The following is a 26,227-nucleotide window of genomic DNA, read 5'->3' as shown; positions in this document are numbered from 1 at the left end:
AATTACGAAATCAGTTTTGGTCACAATACGTAGGAAAGACACGGTTAGCTGGAAGAAGTTCAGAGGAGATGAACAAGGATGTTGCCGAGACGCTCAATGGACTCTGTTATGCAGAGAGGTTGAACAAGTTGGAACCTTATTCTTTGCAGCATAGAATGAAAGACAATCTTATGGAGGTGTATAAAATTATGAGAGGTGTAGACAGGGTGAATGCAGACAATTTTTTTTTCAGGGTTGGGGAATGGAAGAACTAGAGAGCACAGATTTAAGATGAAAGTGGAGATATTTAATAGGAACGTGAAGGGTCACTTTTCAACCAAAGTGTGATCAGTATGTAGAAGAACTGTTTGAGGCATGTGCATTAATAATATTTAAAAGGTACATGAACAGGTACATGGATAGGCAAGATTTAGAGGGAAGTGTTTCAAACACAGGAATATGGGGTTAGATTAGATGGGATTTTTGTTCTTTGTGGATAAGTTGGGCTGAAGGCCCTTATTCACATGCTGTATGATACTGTAGCTCTATGAATCTGTGACTTGTGAGGCAACTCAATACTAGAGTTCATTGTCCTAAAAAAATTGTTGAATTCAGGAGAAACTTCTTCATCCAGCAATGAAGAACACAGACATTAGGAACATGGATTAAGCGCCAAATTGACTTTGCGGCAGGCAGTGATGTTAAAAGTTCGAAAAGTTCAAAGTAAATTTTTTATCAAAGTACATATACAACCCTGAGAATCATTTTCTTGTGGGCATTCTTGATAAATCTGCAATAGAATAATAACCATAATCGAATCAATGAAAGATCTTTCATCCAGCATCCAGTGTGTAAAAGAAAACAAACACTGCAAATACAATAAAAATAATAATAAATAAATAAGCAATAAATATCAAGAACATGAAATGTCTAGTCCTTGAAAGTGAGTCCATACGTTGTGAGAACATTTCAATGATGGGCCAAGTAAAGTTGAGAGAAGGTATCTCTTTAGTTCAAGGGCCTGATGGTTGAGGGGTAACAACTGTCCTTGAACCTGTGGTGTGAGTCTTGAGGCTCCTGTACCTTCTTGCTGAGGGCAGAGTGAGAAGAAGGCATGAACTTTGTGGTGGCAGCTCCTGATGATGTAAGCTGGTTTCCTGTGACAACGATTCATGTGGATGTGCTCAATGGTGGGGATGGCTTTAATTGTGATGGACTAGACCATATCCATGACTTTTTGTAGGGTTTTCTTGCTCAAGAAACCAGACTGCTTCCAAACCAGACTGTGATGCAGCCAGTCAGTATACTCTCCACCACACATCGATAGAAGTTTGTCAAAGTTTTAGAAATCCTGCTGAAGCTTCACAAACTTCTAAGGAAGTAGAGATGCTGCTGTGCTTTACTTGCATTTGCATGTGTACACTGGGCCCAAGATATGTCCTCCAAAATGATAACACTGGCGTTCTCCACCTCTGATCCCCGATGAGGACTGTTTGATGATCCTCTGGTTTTCTCCTCCTGAAGACAATAGTCATCTCCTTGGTCTTGCTGACATTGAGTGAGAGGTTGTTGTTGTGGCACCACTCAGCCAGATTTTCGTTCTCCCTCCTGCACACTGATTCATCACCACCTTTGGTTTGGTCTACAACGGGAGAGTCATCCAGGAAAATTGAATATGGTATTATATCTGTGTTTAGCCACACAATGTTCAGTAAATGGTTTCCCATTACCCTTCAGAGAAGGAATTCTGTTACCATCTCCTCCCTGCCAAAGCTAATGACCTGCTTCTCAAGCTGGAGCAATTAGGAATAAACAGTAAATGTCAATCGCGAATTAGTTGAGGCGAGTAACACGATTTAATTCATGGGGGAGGTTTGATTGACACCTGAGGGGAAAAGATTAGGAATTATTAGTGATAAGTTTAAAATAATTAAGGCAGCTGTGAAAGTGCTAATGTGTATTTGTGTTGGTATAAATCATTTGGGAAGAGATGTCTGATTCTGTGTCATGCACTTGCAGCACTCTGAGAAATACTTGAATTTCAGCAACTTCAAATGCATTCAATAACATTTTTCATAGCACAGAGTAAGAGAAAAGATATTTCCAAATGAACATGTGTGGCAAAAGCTAATGAATAATTTCTATTTGTCTTGCCCATGGTGAATTTGCATTTATAAAATGTCTAAAATACATTTCCCACATACTTGTGAAGCACCTGAAGCATTTCATTATTATGGACGAAATTCCCATGTAGAAGAGCGTATGGTTATACTTGTTTCTGCAAAGAAAGTAATGACTAAGTGAAAAGGGATTTGTGTCAAACAAGATCTTGACCACGGGATTTAGTGTGTGAATCCAAACCAGACTATTCCTTCAATGATTTTCTTTCTTCAGAGATATTCATTTTTAACAGCTTGCTCCTTGACTGAGAATATGTTCAAAACATTTTTTTTTTGCGGGCTTTATTATATTAACTTTGGAGTACTGAAATGGATTTAATTTTGAATTGTTAAAATTAACTTGTACTCTGTCTTTTGTTTAATAGAATATCTCATCACTACCAATAGCATCATCTAATACAAAACAAAACACCAGATTTTGTAGAGATTTGGTTTGTGAAATGCAGTTATCTGGTTTTGAAATCTAGTGGGTTAATGTGTACAGCCTCAGTAACACAGTGGGCTCAACATCATACAGGACCAACAATTTTCTTGACTGACATTCAAACACCATAACATTCAATCCCTTTATTCCTGGCACTGTTGGCTGCAGTATAGGCCATCTACAAAATCTAATGTACTTCTTTAATAGCACCCCCTAAACAGACGGAACAAAAACAGCACCTACTTAGTAATGTCACCACCTACCCCAAGTCAGACTGATTAAGAAACACATTGCAATTGCTCAGTCTGAGCTCCCCTCTCGCAGCTCTGCTACCCAATGGACTGTAGCAGTTTAAGAGGAATGCTCATCTCTACTTCCTCAAGGACAATTAACGATGGGCGATAAATGGCTGCTTCAAGACACAACACATTCTTCACTAAAGTTTATTTGATTTTGTGGCCCTCCTTGCAAGAAAAAGCCATTTCAATTCACTGTGATGAATCATTGGGTTAGTGAACCAAGTAATAGTCTTGAAATAGAGCCTTCCTGCACATTTAATAGGTGCATCCAAGCCTCCAGAGAATAGATGACATTTATTTCATTCCACCATCTGGTTTTGGAATGGTCCATGAACCCATGAATACTACCTCACTACCTTGTTCTTGTTTTGCACTATTTATTTGTTATATTCCTGTTATAGTTTATATTAGTTTTTTATGTATTACACTGTATTGCTGCTGGAAAAAAAAACAAATTTCACAATATATGTGATAATAAACCAGATTTTGATTCTAATTAATTGTTATCATCACATTTATAAAGACAATTAGGGAATGCCTGAACAATTTAAAAGGTGAAAGTGTTTACTATACCTATGGGTAAGGGTTTTATACATTAAAACAGGGTTTGAGGGTTGGCACAACATTGTGGACCGAAGGTATTCTATGTTCTATGTTCTAAAATACCATGCTCAAGACTTCCTTCCTCCTCTCTACATAAATTTATGACTGCACAAAACTAGTCTGTAACAAAATAATCCACAGTATATATTGTTATTAAAAGGACAGTGAACAGTACTGTTCACGGGATTTTGATAATGCTGACATAGGCAGTTGAATTCCTTCCTCCCCTTAATGAACAGATGTTTGTCTGAGTAATACTTAGAGGCACAGGATTAGTTCCAGTGAACCTGATAATTAGTGTGGTGGTAACGTGGCAAAACAACAGTTGCATTTAATCCCTTCGTGATCCATTTCTTCTTGCAAATTTCACACAAAGTCAACGCCCTGGCACTCATTATAGCGATTAAGTAAAAAGAGGAAGGAATGTTTCCATTAATAACAGTCAAGGTTATTAAAATGTTTAAGTAACTGAATGTCATTTGAGGACAGGAAAAGGAAGAGTCACTTGCAGGTCTAAGCAAAGGAATTCTTAAAGGACTGAAGTGCCAGCAGATGTTGGAATGTAAATGGTGGAGGAACCCAAAGGTTCATGCAGCACTGGACAGTTTCAGGTTGAGGCCCTTCATTGGAATCAAAAATTCTGATGGGAATAGGCCAGTCCATTGATCAGTGGAGAAGGCTATGAAGACCGATGAGGAAGGATTACAGAGGGAAGATGTGTGCTCTGGCCATGATTTTGGTGGTGGGGGTTGGGTGCAGGGTTGGCAGCCTGGCAGTGCAAAATGGGCCATAATCAGTAAGGCCTTGAGGGAGGAAGGACTGCTAAGTAGATGGATAGATGAAGGGCTCTCTCTGGATTGAGCAGGGGTTGATCAAAAGATAAGGGTGTTGGTGGGATTATGGAGGGACTAATTGGAAGGAATAAACATATTCCTTAAAGAGGAAACACAGGGCTTGAGTTCCAGCTGTTGGTTTTCATGAGTAGGAATCACCTTTAAATGCTACAGACGACTTGACAGCCCGTGGGCCAGGCATCCATTGTCTGGATTTGTGTCTAGCCTTCTCTGTGGATTAGCATGTCAAGCATACACAGGTAGTGGCAGGGTGATTGCTGAACGTGCAACTTGCATCAAGCCCCTGATTTTACCCAGATTCTTTTTGTATTAATTCACTGCGCACTGTGTCTCAGCATGCATATATTGTGTGATTGTTACCGTGACAACTGGAAACCTTCAATATGAAAATATTATTGATTTGAATGACTTACTAGACACCCAGGTCTGTTACGAGCAACCGAAGGCGGGGCGAGCAATCATCATCAGAATGCTCTCTCCGATATGGACTCTAAAGTGTGAGACATCGAGAAAAAGAAATAAAAGAACACATGAACTCTGATCAGCTTTTTCATCTGCCCTGACTTAATATTTGTGAAATGGGAAAATTAATCTGCTGAGAACATCAGCTATGAACGTTCAAATTTCAAAGTAAATTTATTATCCGAGTACATATATGCCACATACACTACCCTGAGATTCACTTCTGTATGGACATTCACTGTAAAGACAGCAAGGTGGAATAGTAAAGAAAGATGAGGCTATGTTCATTGTAGAAGATAGGTGTAAATGGCATTAAAGAATTGGTGGGAGCTGGGAGTGGTGGTCTTCTGTCTTGGAAGAGAGTTTGTTGGACAAATCCCTCACAGTGAAAATTCAGATTAATAAATCTACATAATGCAAGCAAACTGTTGAAGCTCATTTCACGAGGGAGAGAAAATGACTTCATGAGAAAGAGAAACTGAAAACATCGGAAATTATTTTAGATTTCTGTAGAAGGATTGTGAAGAGTTTGTTCTGCATAATATGAAAAATGTAGATGGTTGAGTTGAGAAAATGCAAAAATGATTTATCAGAACAATACAGGGACTGACAGGACGTAACTGTCAGGGATGATTGAACAGGCTGCTGCGCTCTTCACTATAAAAAGGAAGGCTGAGCAGGAGGCTGACAGGATAATTAAAGATCCCTCTCTGTGTAGGGGAGTGATTCCTCTGTTGCAAAGATCTAAACTCAGGGCCATCAGTATAAAAGTCTCCCTCAAATGCAGTGGGAAACGCAGGGGAAGCTTGCTTACCCAGAGGACAGGTAGGCTGCTAAATACATCAACCAAAAGTGGCAAGTGTACAGGAGTTTGAGAAAAAGTTAAATAAATGCACAAGGGAGAAAGGAGTTGAAGGACATTTTAAATCTGTGCTCTTGCCACAGACATAACTTCCCTTACCTTACACTCAACTTCCACTTTCACCGAATTTCATCCCTAACATCTTCATATGCCAGACCAATCTGTCAGCTCTGCCCTTGATTGTGTCCTGACTCTGACTCCCGTTCCATCACTCAGAATCAAATCCCAGATTGCATCTGGACTTTGACCCTATAATCAACTAGCCTCTGTCTCTAAACTCTCTCTGCCCCTTCCTATCAACCCTAATCTCAACTTTCTTGACCTACTAACCCATGTCTCACCTCTCATTTGTTCATATTGACTGTCTTCCCTCTGCACTCTCAGTCTTGATGCAGAGTAGCATCCTGAAACATCTCCTATCTCTTTGCCTCCACAGATGTTGCTCGACCTGCTGAGTTAAAACCATGAGGTATAAGAGCAGAATTAGGGAATTTGTCCTGTTGAGTCTGGTCAGCCATTCAATCATGGCTGATCCTTTTTCCCCCCTCCTGAACCCCACATCCCAGCCTTCTCCCCATAACCCTTGATGTCGTGTCCAATCAAGAACCTATCAAGCTCTGCCTTAAATACACCCAACAACCTCGCCTCCACAGCTGCCTGTGGTAATAAATTCCACAAATTCACCAGCCTCTGGCTAAAGAAATTTCTCTACATCTCTGTTTTAAATGGATGCCCCTCTATCCTGAGGCTGTGCCCTCTTGTCCCAGACTCCCCACCATGGAAAAATCAATTCCACATCTACTTTGTCTAGGCCTTTCAACATTTAAAAGGTGTCAATCAAATTCTCCCCCATCCTTCTAAATTCCAACGAGTACGGACCCAGAGCTATCAAACGTTCCTCACATGATAACCCTTTCATTCCTGGAATCATCCTTGTGAACCTCCTCTAGCAGGTTGCTTCTTGTTGTAGTAAGTCACCAGTACACTGTCCTGCATTTCGTAAATCCTGTATATGGAAGCTGAACTCCAGTATCAGCAGGAATTATTCTGCAATACCCTACTGAGTTGGTGCAAGTGATTTTTTAATAGATGGTCAGAAATGCTGCAAAGATTAAGACAGCACAACGAATGTTGTTTGAAATGAATATTTTTGGCATCCCCTGTTTTCCAGGGACATATTCATTAAACAGTGGTGTGTTATGGGATGTTGATGAACAGAGACATTGTTGAATTTGTAGTGTAATGCGATTGGTGGGAATGTACATAATTCATAACCAGTGACATTGATTTGGAGGTTCACGTTAAGAGGCTAGTCTGAAGTGACGATGTATTCACATAAAGAGTTTTGTTTTAGCATGCTTTGAATTCAGTTTTTGATGTTCAATAAATGACTTGCTATGTCTTTTTCTAAGCATAAAACGTCTCCACCGTTTTATTGGTGAAAACCTATATTGGAGACCCAAATGCTCGAGGACGGTTGCAGAGTAATAGAACATGTTGGCCAACGCAGTTGCTTTGCAATTGGCTGAGCTTTGGGAGCAAAATGCTATTGCTTGGTTGTACAGGTCGAGGCTCAATTCGCACTTCGAGAAACCTCCGTCGACGACACCAAATTTTTCTACTGGCCAACTTAAAACAAAATAAAATTCCTCGGCCGCAAGAGTAGTGAATCTGCTTGAATATCCATCTGAATGAGATAAATACTGATTGCTGGAAACTCACCTTTCACGAGCTTTTGGTCTATTGGCGTCTGAGTGTGCCAGAAAGTTGCCGTCCTTACCTGACTTCAGAAATGCTGGGCCCTCAGAACTAATGGACCACATACTGTCTCTCCTGGGAAATCACCAGATTTAGGATGGAGATGAGGAGGCTTTTCCCAGAGAGTGGTGAATCTGTGGAATTCTCTGCCCAATGAAGCAGTGGAGGCTACACAGTAAACATATTTAAGACAAGGTTAGGTAGATTTTTGCATAGTAGGGGAATTAAGGGTTATGGGGGAAAGGCAGGTAGGTGGAGATGAGTCCATGGTCAAATCAACCATGATCTTATTGAATGGCTGAGCAGGCTCGACGGGCCAGATGGCCAACTCCTGCTCCTATTTCTTATGTTCTTATCTTCTTATTATTAGTTGCTGCTGTAATGAAAGAATTTCCAAACTGGGATCAATAAAATGCTTATTATTATTATTTAATTAATTATTTGTTTCTTTTTGTACTTACACATGTTGTTTTCATTTGAACATCGGTTGCTAGTCAGTCTTTTGTTGGTGTATCATTTCACTCTGTTCTATTGACTCTATTGCATTTCAATGTTTTTCTGTGATTGCCTGCAAGAAAATGAATCTCAGAACAGTATATGGTGGCATGCTGTATATTAGTGGTCACCAACCCGTCAGTCGCGATCAACTGGTCAATCTTTGAGACTTTCCCAGTTGATCCCAAAAAAAAAGAAAAATAAATATACAAATACTGTTGCGAGATTGTTTCCGGGTTACGGGGTTTTAGTTCCGTTCTTTCTGTTCGCTGTGCATGCATGTAGCTCCCCCACACTACACAGTGTACTTCAGTGGTCCCCAACCACCGGGCTGTGAGGAAACAATACGAGTCAGCTGCACCTTTCCTCATTCCGTCACGCCCACTGTTGAACTTGAACACACGCGAGGTCATCAGTCACCTAAACGTGGTGATACCCTCACGACAGGGATCACTGGTTGGCCTTGCGTGGTCGGCGGGAAGTGCCGTTGCTACCGGCCCGGAGCGCGGACAGATGGACGCCACCTCTAAACCTGTTCACCACACCAAATGCTTGTGGGGAACCCGGTGCTAAAATATTCGCAGATGAACTAATTCAGGCTCAGCATTTTGTAAGTAGCAGAGCAGCTACCTCGCTGCGATCCACTAAACAAAACTTTTGTCGACCAATAGAATCTACGGGGGGGGTGGTGGGCCGGCACCCTGTTGCACTCCTCGCTCGCTCAGTCTCTCCAGACTGGGACCGCCGCAGCCCCGGTACGGGGACCACCAGCCCTGACCTTGTCCTCTCACCCCACCCGCGACCAGCCGCACCTGGCCAAGGCGTCTGGTGGCGGGTGGGCGGGAGGCTGCAGTTTGGGCCTGGAGGCTGTCTGATGAGGCAATGAAGCCCTCAGAACTGCTTCGGCACCTTGAGTTCAAGCACCCTGCACTTAAAGACAAACGCGTTGAAATTTCTCAGCGGAAAAAACGTGAGCAAGCGGGACAGAAGTCAAGTGCCGAGAGCCATGAAAACTAAATTGCAGAATAGACTGGACTTAAGAAACCTGCTTCGAGTATCGCTATATTACGGTCATGTTTAACACCCACCCCCCCCCCCCCCCCCCCCCCACCGTCGGCCGGTCCGCAAGAATATTGTCAATGTTAAACTGGTCCACGGTGCAAAAAAGGGTGGGTACCCCTGGCGTTTATACATTATTTCTACTGCCGGGTTGCGGGGTTTTACTTCTGGTCTTTCTTGCCCCAGTGCGCATGTGTGTAACTAATTGATCTGGGGTCGATCTCGCCTTTCACTAAGGCTGAGGTAGGGGTTCTTGGGCTTAAAAAGGTTGGTGACCACTACTCTAAACGAACTTTGATAATAAATTTACTTTGAACTTTGAAGGTGTGACGTGAAGATGTGACGTAGTTTCTGAGGCCCTGTTCTCCTCTGCTGTAAGAGAAGACCTGATCTGGTCCTAAAGCTGACGTGACAGGAGATGGAAGCAGCAAGGCAACAGCACATCACGGGCCATCGCGGTGGATGCAGGTCAGGAATTGCTCAATATCAGGAAAGGTAAGTACCGTTGCACACTAATTCTTGGATTTTTGTATCCATTACCTCCCACTATCTAGTAATATTTCAATCCCATAAAGCGGAACAGGTTGGAATGACCAAACTCATGAACTGGCTCTTTGATCAACTTAAAACAAAAAAAAATGAAACATGCCGCTTCAGTTCATTATTCTATGAAACAAAGTCTTGCCAAGTTAAATGCCTTCAGGCTAATCTAGTCGAAAAGATGTTTTAAATGCAAAGTAAGACTCTACAGACTTCAGAAACTGATAATAGCGCACCAGAACTATTAACTACTTTATTAATCAGACTGTATCTTGGAAGCGATCACTGCAATCAATAGCCTATAATTTCTCTTTCGGAGTTGCACTTTTGAACCGCCTGAATGACCTGGTAGTTTTGTGGTGTGAACTGAAGTCTCAAAGTTGCAAGATGGTTGTGACTTGGGCCGAATCGAGGTGGTGGGGCCTGGTCCCGAGAGTGGGAAACGAGCCAATGTTTAGCCGTATTGAAGCACCACAGCCTGAAGCTTCGCTGATTTAAACTGTGGGCCAGATCAAAAAGGTCAGGGTATCAGGAGCAGAGGAGAGTGACAGGCCAGTGTTCAGCTTGCTACTCCATGTGCTTTACTCGTCTCTGAGCCGAACTGAGGCCGTGGTCTGCAACTGACAGACTCCTTGATCGGCTGTGGGGACAACCGACTTTGTGGCTGTGGACTCACTTTCATGAACTTCAGTTTTGAATGTTATTTGCTTACTTTTATTGTTTGCACCATGTGTTTTTTGTCTGCACATTGGGTGTTTAACAGTCTTCTTTTAATCGGTTCTACTTGATTTCTTTGTTTTGTGGCTGCCAGTAAAGAGACCAAGCTCATGGCTGTATAATGTATACATATTTTGATAATAAATGAAGGTTTTCCCAAATAAAATGGCATGAGGTGCTTTATGTTTAAGAAAACCAGTAATGACTCATTTATTGTAATCCAAGTACTAAACACAAAAGTGCCATAACAGTATTTCATGTAATTACATCATCATGTCAGACCAGCCTCTTAAAGTGAAACCCAACTTAGCGTTGGTGATTGAGAATTATGTACGCTTCCACCGATTACATTAGCCTCCACAGGACACCCCTCCAGTATTCGCTAAAACCCACATCGTAAGCCTGTCTGGAGCTCGGACGAGTCACCTGGCTCAGGTCCTGTGTTCCATGGGTGGAGGAACAGTAGGTGCAACTGGCTTATCCAGAGATGTGTTGGCATGCTCATGGTCATGTTGTGACAGCAGGGCCATGGTAGCACAATCCTCCAAGGGTTGGTGGGCCGGCTTAAGGCAATCTACTGAAATCTTGCTCTTTTCATTCCAAAATTCAGCAAAAAAGGCCTTTGTAAGGGGGCTGAGGGGGAGGTTGATGTGCATCACTGCATACAAAGACAAACGAAGAGGAACGTAGGCCAACCCTGTACACCATGATGGAAGATAGGAACCCTGTACACCATGATGGAAGATAGGAATAGGTGCAAAGGATTTGAATTTACTGAGGAGGGTGGAACAGTGTTGAGCGGCTGACTAGGTGGTTGTGTCATTGGGAATAAAATCACTTGGCACTTGTAATGGCTGTCTGTATATGAACTCAGCAGATAAGGCCTTCTTTTGGAGCTATCCTGAGCCCCAGCAGGACCCATGGGAGATGATCATGTCGACACTCATCCGTCAGAGAAGCCCCTCAGAGCAGCCTTTCAGGCCCAGTGGAACCATTGGATTGTGGGTGATGCACCTTGGTGTGATGTAGCCTAAGTCTGATATGAATTGAGGATGGCAATCGGAGGACTTATCAGATGGGGTGGCAAACCAAGCAACCCTGGTGCTGATGAACCTCCCAGCCACGTCAGCGGCCATCGTCGATGCTAGAGGGATGACCTGTAGCCACCTGGTGACACGGTCCACCATAATAAGGACGTGTGTGAAGCTGCAGGAGGGAGGAAGAGGACCAACAAGATCCACACTGACATGGTCAAACTTTCGCTCAGGGGCTGCAAAAGGTCTGGACGTGGCCCTTAATTCTTCTCCCATTGGCACTCCAAACAAGCTACACTCCAATCATACGGTCCTTTCTAAGTGCCACACAGACTTTAGTGCAAACAATTTCCAAGAGGCTTTCCGGCCTGGATGTGAGAGGTCATGCATGGAGTTAAAAACAGCCTGTCTCCAGTTTGCGGGCACTACGGGGCGGGGGTGACCGGTAGAGACATCGCACAGAAGAAAAAAACCCCGCTTCCCCGATCAAACCGCAGGCCCGTTATTGCTGTTCAGTGAGCATGAACCTCTGGGTGAGTAGCTTGGTCGGCTGCCATAGTCAACCCCTATGAGTTTGGCCTTAATGGCTGGCCGTGAGAGGCAATCAGCCACAGCGTTATTTTCCCCCTGATATATTGTATATCAGTTACGAACTCTGATATGTAGTCCAGGTGGCACTGCTGCTGTGCAGACCAAGGGTCTGACATTTTCGCCATTGCTGTGAAATGGCGAATATCTAGGAGAAAATGAAAATGGCGGATAGCCAGATAGAGACTGAGAAGCTCACGGTCAAAGTGCAGTGCTTCCTTTTGGGGGTTGGAGCTGCTGGCTGAAGAAGGTGAGTGGTTGCCACACACCTCCGATCAACTGTTGGTGCACAGAACCCACAGCATAGTCTGAAATGTCAGTGGTAATGGCTGCCAGTGTACCTGTAGGATTACTTTGGAAAGAGCTCTTTTGGTAACATCAAATACACAAGTTCAGCAGCTCACAGAATGATGCGGAGATAGAAGTTTACCATACCTAGAAACTCCTGTAGTATTTTAGCAGTGCGGGGCAGTGGGAAATCCATAATAGCAGTTACCTTTGATGGGAAGGATTTCACACTTACTGTGGAGATGCAAAGGCCAAGAAAATCAACGGTTGACAACCCAAACTGGCATTTAGCAGGGTTAGTAATCAACTATGTTGGCTTAAGCACACGAGAAGTGTGTGGGGAATGGATACGTTTTCAGATTTGGATACATTGGTGTCAAGTACGTTATCCAGGTAAACAAAAAGAAAATCTAATTCCTTTAAGACAGAGTCCATCAGCCATTGGAAAGTCTGAGCTGCATTTTTCAGCCCAAATGGCTTGTGCAGCAACTCGGAGAGATCAAGTGGGGTTATCACAGCTGTTTTAGGAATGTCCTCTGAGCACACAGGCATCTAGTAGTCTCTAACTAGATCAATCTTGGAAAAAATTAACTTTCTGACTAAATGTACTGAAAAGTTTTGGATACGTGGGACCTGGTAATGATCGGGGGTTGTGACCTTAGTAAAGCATCAGTAATTTTCATACAGGTGACAAATACCATCGGACTTGGGGACCACATGGGGGGGCAAAGCGCAGGGCTATTCGACCTGAGTACAATCCCAAGACTTTCCATCTTGGCAAACACAACTTCTGCAGTTGCCTGCTTTTCTGGGTCCAGTCTACAGGTGCAGCCATGGACTGCGAGGCTGCTCAGCCCCATGTTTTATGACTTTAGTGGAGAGTGTGGGCTTGGTGAAGATTAGGGGCTCCCCCAGCAGTTGAGCATTCAGTGGTGCACGTGCTTGATGGAGTTGTTGTGGGGAACTTATTAGGAGAGCAGGGCAATGACCCAAAGTCCTTGACATTCACAGGCCAGCAGTTCTTCAGATAGACTAATAGGAAATCTGCACCAAGTAGAGGTTTAACTACTTTAGCCAGGACGGAATCCCATGTGTAATGTCAGCCTCTGAAGCAGAGTGTTACCTGTTGTGTGCCCTAAGTCTGGATCCTGCAGCGAGAATACATCACTTTTTGCTTTCTCTTCAATAGATGATGCTGGCAGCACACTCACTTGAGCGCCTGTATCACACAGGAAATGTCACCCTGAAAGGGTGTCTGTAATGACATCCCTGACAACTGGAACCCACAGACCTCTGATGCACTGGCACTGCTCAAGCTTCAAGGTGGTAAGCATTTCCTCACGCTCCTACCAAAGCAAGCATGGTGAAAGCTCAGACCCAGCTATGTCCGTTTCACATTCGCAGGAGTCCTTATGATGGAGGCCTTGCTGACTGGGCTTATTGAGGCAGGGAAAGGAAGAGGAATGATGCACCTCTGCATGGCTGAGTGTAGACTATCAGCCATTTTAGAAAGCTCCCTATAGTCCTTGATGGGTGCATTAGTGAGTGCTATGCAGACTTGATCAGGCACTTGTTGCATGGAAAGCTCTTTAAGAATAAAGCAAGGACGGTGATTTCCCAGGAACAACAGCATGTGGTCCATTAGCTCTGAAGGCTTAGCATCCCCAAGGCCAGGCAAGGAGAGAAACTCAGACTCCGAAAGTCCAGAGGTCTGTAAAATGAGTGTTCAGTGATCTGTATTTATCATGTTTAGCCGGATGTTCTGGTAGAGTCACCACTCCCAATGCTGTGGAACTGCTGAGAAACGCTACCACATGGATGAATTTTGTGCGGTCCGCTGTGATTTCTTGCAGCGCAAATACGACCTCGACTTGTACAAACCAAGCAATGGTGTCTGCTCCCAATGCTCCGACGGTTTCAAAGTGACAGCATTGGCTGACCTGTTCAATAACTCTGCAATTACAGCATTGGGGTCACCAGTGTAGATTTTCACTAATAAAATGGCATGAGGCATTTTTATGTTTAAGAAAAGCTGTGATAACCCATTTATTGTTGTGCAAACACTGAACTCAAAAGCACGGTAACAGAACTTCATGTACTATATCATCACGTCGGAACAGCCTCTTAAAGTGAACCCCAGTTCAATGTCAGTGATCGTGAGTTATGTCCATTTCCACCAATTACAATAAATATACTTTGAACTTTGAACAGAGGCTTTAACCTGGAAAATTCCTAGGATTAATTTCAATCCTTTATGACCCATTCTCAGAGCTTCACAGTTTGCTGAGATTAATGGAAAAAAGGATCATAAAAACTTCAGAATCCAGGAGCAGAGGTCAGCGAGTTATTTAAACTTTGCGGCATGACATCATGGCTGATCTGTGACATTCCATATCTTTCTCCACATCTCTGAGCACATTTTATCACGGCTTAAAAGAAGGCTGTTCATTTCAGATGTAAAGTGAACTATTAACCTATGATAGTTTGTGGAAGAGATCCATTCTTCTCACGCTGATCTTAACAGAAGTTCTCATGATTGCAAACTAGTACTATAAGGATTTATTTTTGATATTATATTTGATTAATTCCTTCTTGCAATTGTCATAAAATTTGTAAACAATCTCTCCTACACAGGCATTGTAATTCAGAAATGTTTGCATAATCCAGCTGTGTATCTCAATGTCAACCCTCAAGTGCCCATTTCTTATGAGGAAGAGGGACCATGAGCCTCCCACTGAAGAAGAAGAGGCTGTTATCAAAATGATGTTACCCCATTTAATGTTATATATGTAAATTACAGTTGCTGAACACTCTCTGCAAATTACACACCTATTAAAACACATCATCTTGTTCACATTCTGGACAGTTCATGTCACTTGCGTAGGAGTGCTTGTGAACAGTAGGTGGTTTAACAACAAAAAGTACCTTTCTTCAAAACAGGTTTGAGATTATCTGCAATGGAAACAGTGTTTAAGAATATCTTCAAACATACTGGGTAGGTAGTATTTCTAACATCATGTTCCTGAGTAAATCTGGAGTTGATGGGAGCAAGGTGAAAAAAAAAGACTGACAGAGAGAAGCACGTGGTAGGGGTGCAGGAGAGAAAGAAAGACAAGAAAGAGAGAGAAGAAATGGATACTGGAATAGATATTTGAGAATTTTCAATGATGTAAAGTCAGCTTCTCTGTCTATTTTATGTTACTCTTATTTAATGTTTCAGGAAATGCTGCAACCTTGTTTTCAGATCTTAACCAGTCACGCAAAAAGCATTGTCCCAGAAAAGCAGCATCTACCATCAGAGATCCCCACCACCCAGGTCATGTTCTCTTTTCACTGCTGCACAGGAGCCTCAGGACTCCCACCACCAGGCTCAGGAACCCCTCAACCATTAGGGTCTTGAATTTCATTCAACTTCTCTACCCCATCACTGAACTGTACCCACAAACAATGGACTCAGATTCAAGGACTCTTCATCGCATGTTCTCAATATTTATTGTTTATTCATTTATTATCATTATTATTTCTTACTTCATTCTTTTTGTATTTGCACAGCTTGTTGTCTTTTGCACACTGGTGTGTGGTCTTTCATTGATGCTACTATGGTTATTGGATTTATTGAGTATGCCCACAAGAAAATTAATCCCAGTGCTGTATATGGTGACATATGTGTGCTTTGATAATGAATTTACTTTGAACTTTGAAGATTGATAAGCAGGGGGAAACTGAGAGGAGGGAAGATTGTGCATGTTCTCGTTTCTTTGCTGTGGAGGTGGATAGGAGGGTTTTCGGGACTGGATTGAGGATCACTTGCATGAAACAAATGCAGGGATGTATCCCAACCATCCTGCCAAATTATGTGTTCCCTGTCAAATTTCTGCATTTCTATCTCCTTCAATATTCCCAAGTCAGGGAGAAGCAAAACATGAGCTTAAAGGAGCTTTTCAATTTTAGATATTTTTTCTAAGGCTGTCATATTCCACATTCTCATATTACTCTGCATCTCTCCTCCCTACCCTACCAGTAAATCCTTGACAGAAATTAAGCCTCAGGATTCAACATTGTTTGCCAATAGAAAAGGGATATCTCACCAACTCTCACAGCACCAACAGGCATAAAACCTGTGAACAATAAGTGTTATTGTTGGAGAAAATCTAAACACTGTAATTATGTGAATGACAATTACTGAATATAGAAATGACAATTTGGTTTACGTATTGTGATTATAACCACTGGGCCTTGCTTCTTTTTTTGCAACATTAGCTACATATCTTTCTCATTTATCCGTGAACAAACAATGTTATTGACAGTCAAACTGAAATCTTGTCATCATCAATAATCAATATTCTTGGAAGTTTAAAATAATTGGATCAGGATATTGAAAATTTATGACCAAGATACTTTTCTGCAAGGATGTCCAATACTCTATACTTGTGCGGCAAAGTGGCCCATGTCTGTTGTCTTGGTCTTGCAATGAAGTGAGATTCCCTTCTATTTCTCATGTTCATGCTTAAATGCAATTAAAACACTCAGTTTTGATTTCTCTATTGCTATATATAATGTGCTTGTTATCCCATCTATACCACATATTTGAAAACCTGTTCCTGTGGTTATTGATGTGGTTATTCCAACTCACAAAGTGGAACTGATCATGAAACTACATAATCAGAATCAGGTTTCACTAGTGAGCAGGTGACCTCTCCAGACCAGGTAAATGTAGACAGGAAAGGACCATTAAGGACAATTCCCTTTGGCAGGTTCAGACCACGAAGACCTGGATCTACCCATGGACAGTTGTCCAATTAAATGGATGAGGACAATTACTTACACTACCTGTTACCAATCCACTCTGAAAGATTCTTAATTGAAATGACCACATATTTAATAAAGACTGAATCCAGGAGATGGACGTCACTGGGAAGTTCATTCCTAACTGCTCTTCGGCTATGAAGTGGACTGAGCCTATAATGTTGACTCCACCACTGGTGGTCTTCTGACTTCAGTTTAGAATCCATTGCAGCTATGTAAATTCTAAACTCAAGAACTTTCCAGAAGAATGTCCTTTCATGATCAGTTTCCTTTTATGATCAGTGTTCTAATGGAGTTCTAAACCTCTTCCACTGCCCCTCTCTTCTCCTTTACTGGATTCTATGCTTCACCATCCTTTCCTATCAGATTCTACCATCTTTAATCGTTTGACTTCACATGTAATCTCTCAACTCCTGTCACTACTTTCACTCTCCCTCTTCCCGGTGCCCATCACTGCTCCTCAACCAGATCTACCTATCCCCTGTCAGCCCTTGTTCCACACGTTCCCCTCTGCCTTTTCAAACTAGCTATCTCCTCTCTATCTCTGAGTCCAGTGGAAAGGTCTTGACCCAAAGCACTGACCATCCATTATGTCTGTGGGTGCTACTTGACCCACTGATTTCCTCCAACAACTCACGTGTTGATCCAAGTGTGTACCTTGTTTGCTTGGCCACACCTTGGGCACCCTCAGCCCACCTTTCTGCTCTGACATCTTTCCCCTTCCTCTCCAGTCCTAATGAAGAGTCTTGGCCCAAAACGATGCCTACTTCTTCATTTCCATAGATGCTGCATGACCTGCTGAATTCCTCCAGTATTTAGAATGTGTTGCCTTGTGTACTGTATGTGGTTCAGCTCATCACATTATAGGAAAAAACGTGACCACAGAGGAGAGAGTTGTGGAGAGGTGAACAAAAATGTTGACTGGGCTGGATTGGTTTAGCTAAGGAAAAAAAAGAGGATGATTGGTTTTGGTGAGGAGAAATTTAATTGAAGTGTGTAATGTAAGGATCATCGGTGAAATAAGTAAGGAGGACTTCATTTCCTTAGCCCGAGGGCATCAGATTAATGTAATTGTTCAAAGAATTAGAGAAATATGAGGCGATGATAGGGGTGTGAAATCACTACTGAAAAGGTGATGGCAGGAAGCCTTTACACAGTGCCTAGTTACGCATTTGAGAGCTGGCTGCCACAGCACTAGGATTTAAGTACTGGAAAATGGGATTAGGTTATAGGTTTTATGCTAATTGCTGAAGTGTCTCATTCTGTGTTGAAAATATTCAATATCTTGAAACTTCTTAATTGTAAGGGACAATAAAGAACCATTGGCCGCATCAGCTGTAAGATCACAGGGTTCGATTCCTGCCGCTGAAATAAGGAGCTGTCCCCGTGATCACAGGGGTTCCCTCTGAGTGCTACTGTTTGCCCCCAGGTATGTGTGGTTAGGGGTTAACAAGCTGCCAGCATGCTATGTTGGTGCTGGAAGCATGGTGACATTGGTGGACTGCTCAGCACAATCCATGCTGATTTGATTTGACACAACGCATTTCACGGTGGGCTTCCACGTACATGTGATAAACAAAGCCCATCTTATTAGGAATCTGTTGTGTTGCTGGGCCGGGTGTCACACACTGGTCAGACCTGATAAAGGCAGGAGATTTACTTCCCCCATGTGTTACTTGAAATCTTTCAAGGTTATTACCATATTTTGAAATCCATAATTGATTTCAATTTAAGAATTTATATAACTTATGAACTGAATTTAGACTCCCAAGCAAACATGGTGGGGTTTAAACACTAGCCTCTTGATCAGGAGATCAAGCAAATTCCAATTTGAATGACTACAGTGAATATTGTGCTTGAATTGCATTATGATAAGTTACGTTTTCAATTTACATTTCTAGTTCACTTGATAACCTAGGAGATCATAAACTACATGAATTCAACCATTCTGGACCTGCTACAGAGTTTCCCATGACATTCTGACATCCTGTTCCATTTAATTAACTTACATTCCTTCCTGTAGTTAAACAAATCACCAAAGTAAAACCCAATAGATTACTTAAAAAGAAACACATGTTTTTACAGCAGATATGCCTGGCAGTTAAAGGGATGAAATATTGCTGGGAATATAGGGAGACATCTCCCTGTTTAACTCTTGGTTTTACAAAGAGAAAAGATTGTTATTTTGTTTGTTATATATCACTCAGAAAGTATAAAAGAGGAAAGTCCAAATAATCTCAGATGAAGGAGCAACCTTTTAAAGGATTTGTTGAAGAGAATATATCAGCAGCATTGATATAAGATTAGAAAATATGTAAAGTCTCTGCCTCGAAAGTGGATTTCATGGCTTTGAAACAATCTATCACTGGAGTAAATTGCATCAGTAAGCATTTTTGGCTGAAGTCATGGGTCACATCACGTATTTTATTTTATTTAGAGAGACAGCACGGTAACAGGCTCTTCTGGACCAATGACCCCACACAGTCCAATTACAGCCAAATGACCAATTAACTACTAATCTAAAAGTCTTGGGAGAGGGGGAGGAAAGCCATGGGGTCATGGGGAGAATGCACCTTATGAGAATTGAACCCTGTTTGCTGGTGCTTTGATAATGTTATGCTAACCGCAATATTACCACGCCACCCTATTCACAAGGATTTTGTCCATCAACTTACCAACCACTGAGGTAAGACTCACTGGTCTATAATTTTCTGGGTTATCTCTCCTCCATTTCTTGAACAAGCGAACAACATTTGCAACCCTCCAATCCCTGTCCCTATTGCTGATGTAATGATCTTTGCCAGAGGCTCAGCAATCTCCTCCCTCACTTTCCACATTAACCCAGGATATATCTTGTCTGAACCTGGTGACTTATCTAGCTTAATGTTTTTCAAAAGCTCCAGCACATCCTCTTTCTTAATGACTATACACTCAAGCATTTCAGTCCACTGTAACTCACCTCCACAATTGCCAAGGTACTTTTCACTGGTGAATACTGAAGCAAAGTATTCATTAAGTACCTCTGCTACCTGTTTACTCTATGTAAACATTTCCACCGATGCACCTGATTGGTCCTATTTTCTCACGTCTTATCCTCTTTGCTCTTCATATACTTGGAATTCCTTGGAGTTGTCCTTAATCCTGCTCACCAAGGACTTATTATAGCCCCCTTGATCTCTCCTAATTTCATTCTTAAGCTTCTTCCTGGCAGCCTCTTAATTTTCAAGAGCTCTGTTTCTTGAAGCTTTCATAAGCTTTTCTCTTCTCCTTAACTAGATTTTCTCCATCCTTTGTACACCATTGTTCTTTTAACCTACCATCTTTTCCCTGCCTCAATGGTACATGCCTATACAAAATGCCAAGCAAATGTTCCCTGAACATTTGCTACATTCCTGCCATGCATTTCCCTGAGACATCTGCTCCCAATTTATGCTCCCAAGTTTCTGCCTAACAGCATCATATTTCCCCCTACCCCAAGTAAATATTTTCCCAAATTGGCTGCTCCTATACCTCTCCAGCTCTGTGGTGAAGGAGGTAAGAGTTGTGATCACTATCTCCAAAATACTCTCCCACTGAGAGATCTGACACCTGACCAGGTTAACTTCCCAATACCAGATCAAGTACAGCCTCTTCTCTAGTTGGTTTATTTACATTTTGTGTCAGGAAACCTTCCTGAACACACCTAACAAACTCCACCTCATCCAAACCCATTGCTCTAAGGAGATGCCAGTTAATATTAGGAAAGTTAAAATCATCCATCATAACAACCCTGTTATTATTGCATTGTTCCAGAATATTCCTCCCTCGTTGCTCTTCGATGTCTCTGTTACTATTGGGGGGGGGGGGCTTTAAAAAACACCCAGTAGTGTTAATGCCCCTTCCTGTTTTTGACCGCCACCCACACAGTCTCAGTAGACTTTCTCCTTTTCGGCAGCCGTGATACTATCCCTGATTAGCAATACCAAACCCCCTTCCTCTTTTGCCTCCCTTGCTGTCCTTTTTGACATTTCTAAAGCCTGGCACATTCAGCAGCTATTCCTGCCCCTGAGACATCCAAGTCCCTGTAATGGCCACAACACCATAGTTCCACATATTGATCCACACTCTAAGTTCATCTGCCTTGTTTATGATACTCATTGCATTAAAATAGACACATATCAAACCATCTGTCTGAGTGCAGTTTTGTTTTATCATCTGCCTATCCTTCCTCACAAACTCCCTACAAGCTGTCTCTACTTGTGTGCCAACCACCCCATCCTCTGCATCTTCACTTTGGTTCCCACCCCCCTGCAAAAACCTAGTTTAAACCCTCCCCAGCATCATTAGCAAACCTCCCTCCCAGTATATTGCTTCCCCTCCAGTTCAGGTGCAACCTGTCCCACTTGAACAGATCATCTCTTCCCTAGAAATGTTCCAATGATCCAAGAATGTGATACCCTGCTCCCTGCAGCATCTCCTCAGCCACTCATTCATCTGTGGTATCTTCCTGTTCTGACCTTCGCTAGCTCGCGGCACCGAGAGTAATCTGGAGATTACCATCTTGGAGGCCCTGCTCTTCAGTCTCCTTCCTAATTCCTTAAACTTACTGTGCAGGACCTCTATGCCTCTCCTGCCTATGTCATTGGTACCACTATGTATCATGACCTCTGGCTGCTCTCCCTCGCCTTCAAGAATACTCTGCAACACTCAGAGACATCCTGGACCCTAAAACCCAGGAGGCAACACAGTATTGTGGTGCCTCTTTTGATGCTGCAAAATCTCCTATCTGTCCCCCTAAATATTGAGTCCCCTCTGACTATTGCTCCACCTGACTTCACACTACCCATCTGAGGCTCAGAGTCAACCACAGTGCCATTGGTCTGGCTGCTGCTGCTTTGCCCAGATAGGTCATCTCCTCAGCAGTATCCAAAGGAGTATATCTGTAGCTGAGGGGAATGGCCACAGGGGTACCCTGCACAGATTTCGTTCTTCCTTTACCTCTCTTGCTGTTCACCCATCTACTCCCTGAATTCTGCATTCTGGGTGTAACCACCTGCTCAAAGGTCTTATCTATCAATTGCTCTGCTTCCTGGGTGATCCTTAATTCATCCAAATCCAGCTCCAGCTCCTTAATGCGGTCTTTCATGAGCTGGAGTTGGCTACACTTCCCACAAGCGTAGTCGTCAGAAAGACCATCACGCTCCATGAATTCTCACATCCTACAGGAGGAGCATTCCGCTGCCTTGTCTGCTATCCTGTCTGCACTGTACAATGCGCAACCAAAACCAAATCGGCAATATCGAGGGGAAAAAACCTACCCTTCTTACCTGCTTCTTTGACCGCGCCCTCTTCTCATCAAAGCCTCTGAGTTCCCATTCCGACTCTAGCCCCCACTCCGATGATGGCTGCTCCGCTAGCCTCTATCAGTCTGTTATAGTTTCGAAAATAAGAAAAATCCCCACGCAAGGAGAAAGAACTCTCCCTGTTTGGTGGTGCTCTGCCTGTCTTCCGCTGCTGCCAATGTTTGTCAAACAGAACAAACAGTATATAATAGACAGAATTCCACATTCCCTCTAATAACGGATCAGAGGAAAACTCTGTAATCCTGCCATATCTAGTCATGGATAACAATAGGTAATGCAACAACTAAGGAAAGGCCAAGAACCACAAACTCCTCCCCCAACCTCAGTGATGGAGAACTCAACATGTGTGTGTCAATAGTAAGGCTGAACTGCTTGCATTCACATTCAGAGAGAACTGCTGAGTAGACGGCCCATCACAGCTACCACCTGGAATCTGCACCATCACAGTGTTCAGTCATCTTCATTTACACCGTATGATATCAAAAATTGATACAGCAATAGACCAGGCAACTTTCCAGCTATAGCACTGAAGACTTGTCCTCCACGCCTTGGCCCATCTTCCAACAAATTGTTCCAGTATATTTACAAAACTGGTATTTATCTGGAAATGTGGAAAAGTGCCCAGGTGAATCCTATTCATGAAAAACAGTTACTTCACAAAATACACACATTCAGTTAATGGTTCACTACGGTTGCATTTACAGTGAAAAGCTTTTGACTGCATGTTATTCAGACAGAACAAACCACACAGAAGGCACCAAGGTAGTACAAAAAAATAAACATCACAGAATGCAGAACGTGGTGTTGCTTTTTCCAGGGAAGTGCAGAACAGGGAAACAAATAAGGTGCTTGGGCATGACAAAAGCCTTATAACAGCAGGATGAAAGCTGTCCTTGGTGGTAGGAGTTCCAGATGTATTGTGTCTTCTACCATAGGCGAGGGGGGAGAAGAGGGAATGACCAGTTTGCAAAGGATCCTTAATTATGTTGCCTACTTTCCTGAGGCAACGGGTATGTAGACAGAGTCAATAGAAGCGAGACTGGTTTCTGTGTTCACATCTCTGCAATTTCTTGTGGTTTTCGGCAGAGCATTTGCAATACCAAACTGCCCGGCATCCAGCTATGGTGCGTCTGTAAAAGCTGGTGAGATTCAGCAAGGACATGCTGAATTTCTGCAGCCATCCGAGGGAGTAGAGGCGTTTGTGTGTTTTCTTGGCCATAGCATCCATGTGGAAATTTTCAGTGATATTCACACCTAAGAACTTTCACAACATGTATGGTAAGACCATAAAATATAGGAGCAGAATTAGGCTATTGAGTCAGCTCCACCATTCATTGCTCCATTGCCCTCTCCTGCCTTCTCCTCATATCCCTTCATGCCCTGACTATCAAGTATCTATCAACCTCTGACTTAAATATATCCAATGAGTTAGGCTTAGAGCCACCTGTAGTAACAAATTCCATAGGTTCATCACTCTCTGGCTAAGGAAATTCCTCCCACATCTCTGCTCTAAACGGACATCCGTCTACTCTGAGGTTGTGTCCTCTGGTTTTAGACTCCCTCAACATAGGAAACATCCTCTCCACATCAACTCTACTGGGGCTATTCAACATTCAATAAGGTTCATTAGATTCTCTTTCATTCTTCTGAATTCCTGTGGGTACAGGCCCACAGCCACCAAACACTTCTTATTTGATGTGCCTTTCAATTCTGGAATCATTTTCATGAACAACCTTTGAACCTCTCCAATGCTATCACATCCTTTCTTAGAAAAGGGACCCAAAGCTACTCATAATATTCCAAATGAGACCTCAGCAGTGTCTTCTACAGTCTCAAAATTACATCCTTGCTTTAAAATCTAGTCCTCTCAAAATGAAAGCTAATATTGCTTTAGCCTTCCTCATCATGGACTCAACCTTTAGGGAATCCTCAATGAGGTCTTCCAAGACCCTGTATGCCTCATATCTTTTGAAATTTCTCCCCATTTAGAAATATTTTTTCTACCAAAGTGCATGACCAAACACTTCCCATCACTGTATTCCATCTGCTATTTCTTTGCCCATTCTCCTAATCTGTCAAAATCCTTCTGTAGCCTCACTGCTTCCTCAAAACTACCTGCCCCTCCACCTATCTTTGTATCATCCGAAAACTTGGCCACAAAACCATCAATTCCATCATCCAAATCATTGATATTCAATGCAAAACAAAGTAGTCCCAACACAGATCCCTGTGGAACACCACTAGTCACTAGCAGGCAACCAGAAAAGGTTTCCTTTATTCCAACTCTTTGCCTCCTGCCAATTAACCAATGCTTTATCTATGCTAGTATCTTTTCTATAGTACCATAGGCTCTTAACTTGTTAAGCAGCCTCATGTGTGGCACCTTGTCAAAGGCCTTCTGAAAATCTAACTTCACAATATCACTGATTCACCTTTGTCTATCTTGCTTGTTATTTCTTCAAAGAATTCCAACAGATTTGTCTGGCAAGATTTTCCCTTAGGGAAACCATGATGACTTCAGCCTATTTTATCATGTGCCTCCAAGTATCCCGAAACCACATCCTTAACAATCGATTCCAACATCTTAGCAACCACTGGGATCAGATTAACTGGCCTATAATTTCCTTCCTTCTCCTTCTCTCAATTCTTGAAGAGTGGCATGACACTTGCATTTTCCCAATCCTCCTGAACCATTCCAGAATCAATTGATTCTTGAAAGATCATTATTAATTCCTGCACAATCTCCTCAGCCACCTCTTTCAGAACCCTGAGGTGAAGATCAGATGACTTATCTACCTTCAGCTCTTTCAGTTTCCTAAGAACTTCTGCCCCCGACACTCCCTATCTTCCAGCATACTGCTTGTGTCTTCCACAGTGGACTGATGCTAAATATTTATTTAGTCCATCTGCCATTTCCTTGTCTTTCATTATTATTTCTCCAGCATCATTTTCCATCTACTCTCACTTTTCTTGTACTCTTTTTGTATCTGACGTTGTGACCATCTCTGAATCATGGCTGAAAGAAGATCCTTTAACAGTGCTACAAGTTCATCTATCTTATTCAGTATATTGTGTGCATTCAAGTATAACACCATCAGTCCTGTACTTATTACTCTTTTTGACTTTGTCTCCCTTTTACATTGCAACTCATTCCATTGACTACAATTTTGCCCTATCATCAACGTCTCCTTTCTAGCAGTCTCACGATCCACTGCCTCTGTAAACCAACAACCTCATCCTCAGTCCTATGACTCCAGTTCCCATTCCCCTGCTAAATTAATTTACACCCTCTCGAGTAGCACTAGCAAACCTGCCGCAAAGATACTGCTTCCTGTTAGGTTCGGGTATAACCTTTTGTACAGCTCATACTTTCCCCAGAGGAGATTCCATTGATCCAGAAAACTGACATATCTGACAGTGACATATGTCAGTGAAAGTAATTCCAAGTTCAATGATCAAAGTAAATTTATTGTCCAAGGACATTTTCTGGTGGGCATTCACAACAGATACAGAGAAATGCAATAATCAATGAAAGACTATACACAAAGAAAGATAGGCAGACAACTAATGTGCAAAAGAAGATAAATAATAATTAACTAAATAAATACATACATAATGATGATGATGGGATCCGTTAGTCTCGCAAGACCATGGATCTGCGCCTGGAGTATCTTCTCCACGGCGCAGGCCTGGGCAAGTTTGTATGGAAAACCAGCAGATGACCATGCAGCAAGTCTCACCTCTCCATGTTACTGATGTTGTCCAAAGTAAGGGCAAGGACCGATACAACTTGGCACCAGTAACATCGCAGGAGTCGCCAGAGCGAGATTGAAGGCAACATTGGACCGCCTTCGGGACTCCAGCTCTGGATTTGTCCTCAGGGTTTACTCCCGAAGCCTTTCCCATGAGCAGGTAAGGCCGCAAGGCAGCGAAGGTT

General features: G+C 42.6%; 2 long non-coding RNA genes across 5 annotated transcripts in view; one reads left to right on the top strand and one right to left on the bottom strand.

The window, feature by feature from the left end:
- LOC132381194 (uncharacterized) overlaps window positions 1-13,887 on the top strand; it is a 40,587-nt gene extending 26,700 nt beyond the window's left edge. Inside the window, exons 2-3 of the long non-coding RNA XR_009507976.1 lie at window positions 9,300-9,470; window positions 13,332-13,887. This is a non-coding gene — a long non-coding RNA (uncharacterized LOC132381194). The remainder of the gene's footprint in view (window positions 1-9,299; window positions 9,471-13,331) is intronic.
- Window positions 759-19,716, bottom strand: LOC132381193 (uncharacterized). 4 transcript variants are annotated; one of them, XR_009507973.1, is made up of 4 exons: window positions 19,624-19,716; window positions 7,883-7,989; window positions 2,184-7,797; window positions 759-1,864 (listed from the first exon to the last, which is right to left on the bottom strand). It is a non-coding gene; the product is annotated as an uncharacterized LOC132381193 (long non-coding RNA). The 4 variants fall into 4 exon arrangements; XR_009507975.1 differs by lacking the exon at window positions 19,624-19,716 and having other exon boundaries at window positions 2,184-2,257; window positions 4,753-7,797; window positions 7,883-8,396; XR_009507972.1 differs by lacking the exon at window positions 19,624-19,716 and having other exon boundaries at window positions 7,883-8,396.
- Window positions 19,717-26,227: the final 6,511 nt, after the last annotated feature.

This window comes from Hypanus sabinus, chromosome 25 (assembly GCF_030144855.1).
Source record: "Hypanus sabinus isolate sHypSab1 chromosome 25, sHypSab1.hap1, whole genome shotgun sequence".
NCBI classification, from domain to species: domain Eukaryota; kingdom Metazoa; phylum Chordata; class Chondrichthyes; order Myliobatiformes; family Dasyatidae; genus Hypanus; species Hypanus sabinus.
Note: the sequence above shows the minus strand (reverse complement) of the source record. Positions and strands in the feature narration are given on the sequence as shown.